This window comes from Galeopterus variegatus, unplaced genomic scaffold, assembly GCF_000696425.1.
Source record: "Galeopterus variegatus unplaced genomic scaffold, G_variegatus-3.0.2 Scaffold1242, whole genome shotgun sequence".
NCBI lineage: Eukaryota > Metazoa > Chordata > Mammalia > Dermoptera > Cynocephalidae > Galeopterus > Galeopterus variegatus.
Window position 1 is genome coordinate 104,093 of NW_007727353.1, and position 8,847 is coordinate 112,939.

Genomic DNA, 8,847 nt, shown 5'->3' on the forward strand with positions numbered 1-8,847 from the left:
AGCATATGGGAGGCGTGGCACAGGACCAGTGGTTCAGCAGCCGGGTGGCCACAGGAGATCAGTTGCTAACTTGGACTCCAGTGAGTCCCTGGAGTGCGACTTTGGAAAGTCACTTTGATCCTCTACCCTTGGTTTCCTCATCTGTCAAAGGAGGGATTTTCCAATCCATGGTTTTCAAAGTCTGTTCCTTGGGGCTTTGTGGAGCTCTTTTAGAAAAGGTGGGGGCAAGGGCTTGAACTCTCTCACCCTGTTTTTTCATCATGGGTTTTTGCATAAGTTTTGTATATTGGATTTTTGTTTTAGTTATTTTTGTTTTTAACAACAGATGTGGCAACTCACACAAGATTGCAATTCATTTTTCCAGAAACTCAATAAAGCTACTTTCAACTCTAACATTTCATGATCATTCTAATTCCCTTCTGGTAGAATCAATATAGTCACGAACTGGGCATAACTGAAAACTCCTTTTCCTGTGGCCCTGAAGGAAACTTTCCTAAAAATTCTAAAAGAACCAAGGCATTCTAAATAGGGTAGCTTCTCACAGCTCAGCTATGGCTGAATGGCTTTGGACAAATCGCTCAAACTTCCCACGGTTCCATCTCCTCATCCATAAAATGGGGATCGTATCACCTACTCTACCAGGTACAGGGAAAATGAAATTATACACATACAGAAAAGTGCCTAGCACACACTAAGGAATACAGCAGTAGCTCACACTTCCTGACTTCCTACTATGAGCCAGGAGCTGTGCTGCATGTTTGTTACACATCCCATTATTCCATCCGCACACAGCCTACAAGATAGGCACTTTTTTTATTGTCTACTCTTATTTTATTGTCTATTATTATTCCCATTTTGCAGATGGGGAACTGCAGTTTAATAAGGTTAAGTAACTTTTTTTTCATTTTCACACACAGCTTGGAGTTGAACCCAGGTAGTCAGATTCATAAGGCTGTGCTATAAAATGAAAACAGTCACAACAATAATACTCCCTGCCACTCACCTGTTTTAAGGGCTTGTTCTATGGCAGATACTGTTATCAAAGCTTTGTCTCATTTAGTCCCCATATCAATCCAAACACTACATTTACAGATTAGGAAACTGAGGCACGGAGACCCTAAGTGCTACGGTATCTCCACGGCCTTTTTTTACTTGACTGCATAGGAGAGGCTTCAACTCCTCAGGTAGTTTCTCTATTGGACATTAGGAGCCTATGCTACTAATTGCCTGATTGATCCTTCAGAAAATATGGAGTAAGAATTATGCTTTAAAATGAGAACTCACAGGGAAGGGGAACATCAACTCAGGATGTACAGCAGTGAACGGTAATCCTCAAAGACCCCTTTCCCTCCCACCCCCATATCCAGTGAATCACGGGTCTTGCATTCTCGCCTCCTGAATGTTCCTCGGCTCATCCCTTCCTCTCCATCCTCCTTTGACTGCTCTAGTTGGGCCATTTTGCCTCTCAAAAGCCTCCCACCTGGTCTCCCTGCTCCAGTCTTGACCACTCTCCCATCCCCCTTGAATCCACCTTCGCAACTGTAATTTTCCCATTAAAATCCCTTCAGTGGCTCCCCCATGACCCACAGAATAAAGTCCCAACTCCATACACCCACACTTGTCTCTAGCCTCATTCCCTAGCTTAAAATTTATATTCTAACATCAACAAATCCCTCCTAGGTCTGCTAACCCATATTGTCATTTCCCACCACTGTGTCTTTTGTAAACCCTCTCTGTGCATAGACATCCTTTTATATCTTCCCACCTGCATCTTTCCACATGTAGCTAATTCTTGCTCTTCCTCCCTTAATAGCCAGGTTAATCCATGTATGCCTCCTCCAAGCTCCTAATGAACCTGCATTCTTGGCACATGGAGTTAAATGTATCTGTTCACAGGACTGTCTACCCCACCACACTGTCCATTTCCTGAGAGCAAGAACAATTGCTGTTTTATTCTTCTCTGTATCCATGACATCTACATGTGCAATGTGTGATATGTAGCAAGCACTCAATAAATATTTGTTAAAGAATCGAACTGAAGTCAGGGAATTAGAGATTGTAATGGGCAGTACATAAATTCTTAGCATGTTGTTAGTTATAATTAAGTGAACTCTCCCAAGTTTGAATAATTATATTAAGCAGATAACATGAAGCATTTGCTATCCTAAACCTTTATCTCATTTAATCCTCACAATAGCCCTATGCACTAGATACTATTACTGTCCCCACTTTACAAATATGAAAACTGAAAGAAATTAAGCAGCTTTCCCAGGATCAAAGACCTAGTAAGTACGAGGGCTGCCATCTGAATCTGACTCTAGGGTCAAGTTCTTAACCAAGAACCACAAGGCTGGAAAGTCAGCCAACAAGTGTGTATCATAAACTCCAGGCAAGAGCTACCAGTACCTCACACGGGGATGCAAAAAATAAGGGGATGATGTCTGTCTTAGAAACAGAACCAAGACAGACTCGTACTCAGCATAAATTGTCAAGGCATGGCTGGTGTCAAGAAGAGAGGGTCATCTGCCATGTGCATCTATAAGCCACTTCAATCCTCCAAAATGAGGAATTGGTGTTGTGGTCACATCCACTTAAGCCACTGTTTAGCCATTAAAGGCAAAGGCTTTGGAGTCCAACAGACCTAGGTTTAAATCTCAATTCCATTCACTGCAAATTATTGGCCTGGGCCTTGGTATCCTCATCTGTGAACTAGAGATAATGATACTTAACCAGTTTTGAGGATTAAATGACATAATGTAAGTTAAGGAGTTAGGGATGTGCCTGACACATAGAAGACACTCAGAATAGCTCCTAATAGTATTGTGATATTCACTGTTATTATATAAGCAACAAATCAGAGATCATTCCAGGAAGGGAGAAGTCATACAGTATATATGGGTGCTAGGAATCCCACCTCCCTCTGGGGAAGGGGACATCACGTTCTGGGAAGACACCTTAAGAGCTGTCTACATTCAGAGACTGCTGATTGCACATTCTTTATGAGTGGTGGGCAGAGCTCAGCAATGTTCGTGATGTAGTCTGAGAAAGAGGCCCTGGAAGTTTCTGTTTTCACACTTCTTTTGAGTTTATTTTAATAGCTAATAAATCAGAAATGTAAGGATGGATCAGAAAATGAGGTCTTTCAGGAAGATCCACCTCTGCCAGTCTTTGGTCAGGACAACACCGAAGCCTAATTTTCCACCTGACCCCCGTGAAAGGGGATGTTTACATCCCCTGAAGTCTCATCACTGGTACCTGATCAACAGCTGATAAACTTGGTCTTTGCAAAGACTGTTCCTGCCAGCCGAGCATGGCAGGCAGCAGATTGGGGTGTTGTTTAAAAGCCTTATTCCCAAGAATACCCCAGAAATCCTTTTTAAAAATCTTGTGATTTAACTAGGCCAGGACTGGAATAAGTTAATTGGGTTTGAATAAGTTAAACAACTGACGGGAAAAGGCTGAAGGAGATTTCCCAGCCGTCAACCTCTGGTGGCGCTGGGGAGTCCCTCTTCCACATGTAACCGCCTAACACAGGCATCTGTCCCCTCTCCCATAGCACTTCCTCCCTTCTGTCCCAGCCTCCTTCCCCTCATGCTGTCCTTGTCCAGGAACACCATGGTGTTCAAATATAGGCCAGGATGATAGAATATTATGTCCCCAAGGATGACTAAACTCATCTCACTCCATTCTTTACCATATCTTTTATGAAAAAATCACTTTTGATGTTCTCAAAGATGCCACATTGGAGTATGTCAGGGAGTATTTGCACATTGCCTTGACTCAACCGTAACAACAAAAATAACTAATATTCCCTGAGTGTTGACTGTGTTCCAGGATCTCAGATGAGAGCTTTTTTCCTCCAATTTTTTTTATTGTGGTAAAGTACGCATAACATAAACTTTACCATTTTAACCATTTTTAAGTGTACAGTTCAGTTGTACTAAGTAATGTATTAAGCAACCGTCACCCTATCCATCTTCATATCTTTTTTCACCTCGTAAAACTGAAACTCGAGAGCTTTTCACATATAGTATTTTATCTGACCCTCAAGATAACCTTATGAGGTAGGTACAATTATAATCCCTTTTTTTAACCAAGGAAACATAACCTGGAAGATAAGTAACTCATCCAAAGCTACACAGCTAGTAAGAGAAAAAAAGTGGTTTTTACCTAAATGTGCTAAAGTCTGCACTGGTTATCTTAACCTAGAATCTTCTACAATCATCTAATGCAAGCTGTTTACAGACTGTCTTTCAACAAAACTACTGAAGGGGCTCTGATGTCAGATTATATGACCATAACTGAGAGATCCTATGTCTCTTTGAGACATTCAGAAAGACAAACTGCTCCCGGGTGGCACTTTGTCTTACACAACCTGAACCCACAGCCAAAAATGTGTGGAGGAGCGTGGCTGGAAAGCCCCAAAGACCTGCCCGGGACGCGGGGAGTCTGCACAGCTCTGCAGTTAGTCTCAAGGCTGCCCAGCCCTCCGTGCATTCAGGCTGCTTTCAGCCTGTGCCTTCCGACAATGTTTAAGCCCAAAGCTGCCCCTGCAAGCCCTATGGTGTGTGAAGATGAGGAGTTACCAAACGTAAGGTCCTTACCTGGAACCATTGTCTGAATTCGGTTTGAAGGCTTCAGCCTGAACATGGCAACACCATTTTAGAAACTTATAGTTCCAGGACAGATGGCAGGTCTCTGCCTGTCACCTAGCTGCGGGCACCATCAGTTAAAAATTAGACCTCTGAATAATGAATGAAAGTGCTGGCTAGATGCACTCTCAGTAATCCCATGTGTCCTTTCCAAGAGAAAACAATACAACTGTAGGTTCCTCTTAGTTCATAGTTACCACGTGCCAGGGCACTGTAACAGGCATTATCTCATTTAATCCTCACACCCACTCTGTGAGGTCCAGACAGACCAGGACACAGAAGGTCTAGGGAAGTTAAATCACTTGCTCAGTGTCTCACAACTAGTTAGTGCCAAGATTTCAGTTCAGGTGATCTGACAGTCTTACTCTTGACAGTTATTTGATTCTCCATGGGAAAATGAAGTAGCCAACATCTCAGTCTTGTGGCCCAATGCAGCCATTTTGGCCAAACACCCACAGGGCTACCAGATGGGTACTGTATTCAAGCTCATTCCACTTACAAATTTGCCCTGCCTGTTGTGGTCCAGCTTTCACATTTTTTAAAGTAGCTCTTTGCTGGAGGAAGACCCTGCAAACACAATTGAGTAATGACACTGATAGATATCCATGCTCAGCTACTGGAGAATTTTGAGTTGATCCTCCCAGTTTGAACAGTGGTGGTAGCCTGGATTACTCACAGGAAGAGTGACCCTACCCAAGACAGATATGTAGTGGGGAGAATGCAGAAACTAACTTAGAATACTTTAGTGTTTCCGCGAGAAAATCCCTTCCTGGAATATCTCTGGAAAGGTTTTTCTGCATTCCAAATTCCAAGAAAAGTCAGTCAAGAAATTGGGAAAGTGGGAAAAAGTATTAAATTTTCATAATTAACACAGAGATAATACTAGTTTGAAGGAATCCACTGGCATTAGATAAAAAGCAAGAAAAGGAACAGCTGACACGTGCAGCTGAAGTTTAAGGTGACATTTCCAGGGACTGGTACAGGTGCACATAGAAGGGACCTACCCAATCCCATCAGTCAGTCTTGCTGTTGCCATGTTGTAAGTGTGTATTTGTGGTCCTGCTTGATGACAACAGTAAGTCATTTTTGAAACGAAAGCAATAATAATTTACATGCATATATACTTTATAAAATTCCTATGAGTGGTGTTCCAAAAAATAAAAATTGGGGGAAACAAAATAAGCTCTTAAATTGGCAATTTCAATTTTAAACACTACTCAGTAATGTTTGCTGGTATTTTCAAGCATTTGAATATTTGCTACAGGCTACAGTTCTTTGCAAATACTACTAATTGTAATGTTCTTATTTATTCAATACATTTTCTTAGATATCCATGACGATAAGTAAAGATTATAAAGAATGTTGAAATATTTTAAGAGTAACTTCGGAATTGAAGAATTCCTAAGAATTCCTGGGAGTTCTGATTTCCCGTTCCCAAAGATTAATATCTGTTGGAAATTTGGAAACACCAGAATTCTTAAATGAGACAGAATGGAACACATCCTGTTGCGTGCTCGAGAGCCCATTCTTTTATCTTTCAGAAGAAAGAGCAGCAGTCCCTACTCAAGACATCCCACTAGCTGACTGCCAAAACATCATTTCTGATGTGATTTCTCAGGGAAGAAGCAAAGGATTGATTATGAACTCCAGGATGCTCAATGCAGTATGTGGAATTCAGTCTGCTTCTCATGACGTGATCTCATCCTGTCGATATTATATCATCTAACCATAGGTTATTGGTGGCACTTCAAGAATCAACAAAAACAAGATAAAGCCAAATCTAAAGCCAGAAGGAAAGAAAAACCAAGCTCGACTTTCCAGAGACAATGTGTAGACCTTAGACAAAGTTTTCCACTCAAATTTGTGCAGCAAAAGTCTGGAGAAAAGCCTATCTCAGCAGATCAGACAAAGGAGGAGTCAGAAACTACCATGTTCTGTAAAATCAGAAGAGACGGGGACCCCAAGGAACATCCCACACACAGTGAGCACTAAACGGTCCCTGAGCAACAGACAGGACTCCAGTGAATGCAGATCAGAGGAGAAGCTGATAGATCTCCTCTTCTCTCTTATATTTGTACCTCCACCTCCTGTTTGTGGCAAACGTTGAGCTCTAGAAAACCCTGTGGCAGCCCTCTCTGTATGGAAAGAGCCTGTTCCTTAAGAAAGGGTATTGCTCCCATCCTGTTTTCTATATGAGCTTTTCTCATGCATCTTTTATACCTTTCCCCCCACCCATGGACTTGAGCAGCCCACTCACTTACTTATGTACCTGTATATAGAGGTTCAATAAATAAATGTATAGATTGAAAAAAAATAGGTGTTTTGAGGTCAACAATTTACAAAGAAAAAGTTCACTGTTGTAGAAGACTATTGTCTGTGAGTGGACATTTTCTGGAATTTCATTTACAAATGCACCCCACTCCCAGAGCTAACTTTTAAAGTTCTTCATGCAGCTACTACACCAAAAATAGAACTTTTAAAAAACAGTCCGGTTATCTTTGTGGAAGGACTCATGCCGATCTTTTCTCAATTCATTCCGTGTAAGTGTCTGTGCTGCCAAAATGTTGTCTTGTGCAGTTTTCATTTCATTTTATTTTATTAATAAATCCAAGCTTTTCTCCAGAAAAGATGTGCTGATGGTACTTTTTATAAGACACAAACAACAGCCTTCACAATTGGAGCAGCAAGCAAGAACTAAATTAGGCCTCATCCCTCCCCACCGGAGTTGCCTGGCACATATCATCCAGGCAGAAGAATTTGATCTTTATTCTGTAGAAAATGAGAAGTCCTTGGAAGATTGGTATGGTATGCTCAAGGGAGTATATTTGGAAGATAAACTTATCTCTCTCTTGAATGGCAGTCATCTGTCAGCCAGCCACCGACCCATTACCAAAAGTACCTCTCTATAGACCACTTTTATGTTTTTAGTCAACTTTAGCATATTGTGGAAGAAGCTACAATACACTATTGTATAAATTGCTGAGAAGTGGGAGACTAGATGGAAGCCAAAAAGTGGGTGGTTAGAAGGATGCATGGACAAGACACTGAAGCTCTCTGAGCCTCAGTTTCCTCATCTGTAAAATGGGAGTGAAATACTAGCTACGTGAGAATGGATATAAAATACTCAGCACAGTTCCTAGCCTATAAACATCAGCTTTCCAAATGTTAGCAAACATCATCATCATCACCACAACCATCATCACAGGCAGCAGCAGAAGCAACATAAAGCCACAAGGGCAGCTTCCCAGAGTCTCTTGAAACTCCACTCCCCAGGCAGACCTTTATTGCTCATCACAGGATTCCTCAATGCATTCTTCTCCAGCACAGAGGAGATCCAGTCAGGGGCAGGATGTGAGGAACAGTCTGTTGAAAAAGTTTTAAATAATTAAGAAGACTAAGGGTGTTGACCAGGGAAACAAATTGAGTGTTAATCCAAGCACAATGACAATCCCTAGAGAATTTAAATTGGTTGGACACCCTTTGTGTTATTCAAATGTCCCTTACAGATGCTAATCCACCCCATTTGGACCCCTTTACAAATGGCAGCTGCCAACAAATCTCCTTGGTTAAATCCACCTTAAGAGAATTGTTCAGAAGTGGGCATGTTCGGTGCTCTTCCAAAGACCAAGTGAAGATCATTTGTTCCCTACTCAATTCATCTTTTACCTCCAAACACATTCCTAGGAGCAATCTTCCTCTTCAGAAGTTCCTCTCTTGGGTTTTAGAGAACATTTTGGCTTGAACTCTTTCTAAAATTAAAGCCAACTGCTGTTGCTCTCAGATGCAGTGATATTTCACTCTGGCCAGAGCTGACTATCACAGACGCATCCCAAACCACATAAGTTCTTATTGTTTAAACCGTCTTAAGCAGCTGTTAAAACATACCCTAAGATATCAAAGCCACTCTAATTAACTTCCTGCTTCTCTGGGACTTCAAAGTCTTTCAAAAAGTTTTAAATAGGGTTTTATAGAGAATTTGACCTAATATTTAAAGAAAATTTTGCAAGCTTGCCCAAGAGACTCCAACTTCTCCTTCCCTGTTCCACCCCACAGAATCTTAGAGTTCTGGGACTAGCTGTGAGAATTGAGGAGAAAATTTAAAGTCTGCTATAATAACCAAAAAGGTAAATGTCCTTTTTTTAATTCAAAATATTTTAACATTTGCTTGCACATATTTGTGGGGTACAATATCTTG

The 8,847-nt window shown here is 41.3% G+C and overlaps 1 pseudogene; it reads left to right on the top strand.

The window, feature by feature from the left end:
* Nucleotides 1-6,143: 6,143 nt before the first annotated feature.
* LOC103592919 lies at nucleotides 6,144-6,759 on the top strand (annotated as a pseudogene).
* The last annotated feature ends 2,088 nt before the right edge of the window (nucleotides 6,760-8,847 follow it).